The sequence below is a fragment of the Cynocephalus volans genome, chromosome 2 (genome assembly GCF_027409185.1).
Source record: "Cynocephalus volans isolate mCynVol1 chromosome 2, mCynVol1.pri, whole genome shotgun sequence".
Taxonomy (NCBI): Eukaryota; Metazoa; Chordata; class Mammalia; order Dermoptera; family Cynocephalidae; genus Cynocephalus; species Cynocephalus volans.
This window is the reverse complement of record NC_084461.1, coordinates 158447606-158450356: the sequence shown is the minus strand read 5'-3', so window position 1 is coordinate 158450356 and position 2751 is coordinate 158447606. Positions and strand designations below refer to the sequence as shown.

The 2751-nt window shown below is 36.9% G+C and overlaps 1 non-coding gene across 1 annotated transcript; it reads left to right on the top strand.

The window, feature by feature from the left end:
- The first annotated feature begins 1692 nt into the window (after positions 1-1692).
- Positions 1693-1766, top strand: TRNAM-CAU (transfer RNA methionine (anticodon CAU)). The gene has a single exon. It is a non-coding gene; the product is annotated as a tRNA-Met (tRNA).
- The last annotated feature ends 985 nt before the right edge of the window (positions 1767-2751 follow it).

Sequence of the window (2751 nt, the reverse complement as noted above, 5' to 3'; positions counted from 1 at the left end):
GTTTCAAGCCACTCCCCAAGGTCTCAGGCTCCTCCTCTAGGTCCTCCCCTAGAGGAGAGTTACTGTTGCTTGTTGACCTATTTTCAACACCAACACAGGAAATTGAAACCACAATGGACTGACTTATGCAAATTCAGTTGCTGGTGCCAACCCTGTGGCTCACTTGGGAGAGTGCGGTGCTGGGAGTGCCGAGGCCGCGCGGGTTTGGATCCTATATAGGACTGGCCGGTGCGCTCACTGGCTGAGCACGGTGTGGTCGACACCAAGCCAAGGGTTACGATCCCCTTACCGGTCACTAAATAAATAAATAAATAAATAAAATAAAATAAAACAAATTCAGTGGCTGGGCATATTCAGAAAAAGGAATTTAAACAGACTTACAATGACCCTAGTGACCGAGCATGCTGGAAGGGAGTTTGTTCTTTGAATGACCTTCTAAAGAGCACAGAATATTCTTGAATATATCTCGTGCATGTGATAGGATTTGACCAATGAACATGCTCCAAAAAGAGACTAACTGAGCATGTGCAAGACTATGTTATATAACAGGGAACCTCTACCACCCTTAATTGAGTATTCATTAGATAGCATGAATATGGATTAGATAGCAAAACTATTAAAGCTGAATCCCAGCAGAAGGTAGGGCTGTTTCTTACTGTTTCTGGGGCCAGCCTGCACTCTGCCTATGGAGCCTGTATTTCTTTCTTCTTGTATCAAACTTACTTTCAGCAAGCAGTTGCTCACTCTCTTGAGCCAGCCTGCACTCTGTACCAAACGTTAAGTGTGTATTTCTTATGTTTGCATTAAACTTGGTTTGGGCCCTGCTCAGTCTTGAAGCTAGGCCACACTCTGTCTATGAAATCTATATCCCTTGTTATATTAAATCTGTTCTCACTTTCTACTGTGATTCTGCTCTTGAATTCTTTCCCACGGCAGTCAAGAACCTGATAAGAGGATGGGGTGGGTTGAGGCCAGCCATGGGGCCTCCCAGACCCTCTCTTCTGGCATCAGATATACTGATACATGCTTGAGATTATCAAATTCAATCTTTTCAATTTTTGTGGTGGCTGCTATTGTCTATTTTACATTTGTATATATTTGAACACTAAAATGCAAAGACTCAAGTGTAAGGTTTGTGATGAAATTTTCTAAAAATTTATCAGTATTTGTTAGTATCAAAGAAAGTGAGAATATAATACATTTTCTTTCTTTTTTGACTGCTGGGTGGTACAGGGATGGAATGCTGGACCTTGGTGTTATCAGCACCATGCTCTAACCAACTTAGCTAATTGGCCAGACTAAAATAATATATTTTCTGATAAAGGAAAATTCATATGAAGATAAAATAATCACAGCAGAAGTTGTAATGGATGGCCTTCCACACTGTATATTATCATCAGACTTGGAGCTCAAATGACTGTTTGAACATACTGCTACCAGAAATATTTTCTGATTCTAAAATTGCAAGCATATTTTCTCACGCCAAGACAAAAATCTACTACATTTTTAATGTATAATAAAAAAATGTAATAGCTCCATTTATTATTACAGAAATTATCACAGATCTAAATGCCTCACCTTTTTACAACATAGACATAGATACAAATAATCACAAAATAGAAAAAAATTTTTTGTCTACTTGTGCAATTTTTTTCTCATGAAAAAGTCTTGCTCAAAAGACTATTATGGGCTGGCCGGTTAGCTCAGCTGGTTAGAGTGTGGTGCTCATAACACCAAGGCCCAGGTTTCAATTCCTGTGCTGGCCAGCTGCCAAAAACAAAAACAAAGGTTATTATGAAAAACAAAAAGTAAAAGGCTGTTTTAAGTGACATCCACTCCAGATGAGACCTCAGAAACAAGATCAACTTTTTGCAGAGAGTATCTCACTGAGTTAAGAGTTAATGAAAAAACTTGCACTGCTTATGGTGGAGTTAATACAAATACAAATTTTGGTGAATATTTAGGTAAAGATGCAGACAATATTTATTATAGTTGAAGCAGCATATATAACTCTGTGGAAGGTGTTAGCTGTCCTGTCCATCCATATTCTGCATAATTTTGCTCAAATAGCAGCTGATGTCCTTTCTTTTAACTTTAAAGTGATTGTCATGAAATTGGTCTTACTTCAGCATCTATACTATTTGAACCTAGCAATTAAAAGATTTTTGTGATTTTGTTAGCACTTAGAATTTTTTTCTCTTGAATACCATTGACCCTCTTTAATAAATGCAGTTGAGAAAATGCTCAGTTTATTTGAAGTACTGAAATAATATTTTAATTCTGAAGAAAAGGTCTCCAAATTGTTGTTGACTTTAAAAATAATCCAGGCTGGCTGGTTAGAACAGTTAGTTAGAGTGTGGTGTTATAACACCAAGGTCAATGGTTAGATTGCCCATACCTGCCAGCAGCCAAAAAAAAAAAAAATCCATTGCGAAGTTTACTTATTTCTTATAATTTTCAATATCTCTTATCAATAGGATTATGCAAACTTAAAGAATGTCATTGAAGATCACTGAAATACTCCATTGTTTAAAGGAACTTGCTGAATGGGTTAAAGGAAGAATTGATGAAAAGTTTATCCCTGTAAGTGTCAAGGAATTCTCAAAAGGGAAATGAAAATGAAAAGAAATTCTGATTTGTAGTGGACAATTTTTATGACCCTTGCCACAACTATCTTTTGTAATAGATTTTATCCCTTCAAGAAGTTTGTTTTTTAGCCTGGATGTTGATCAAGAGATACAAAATAATACT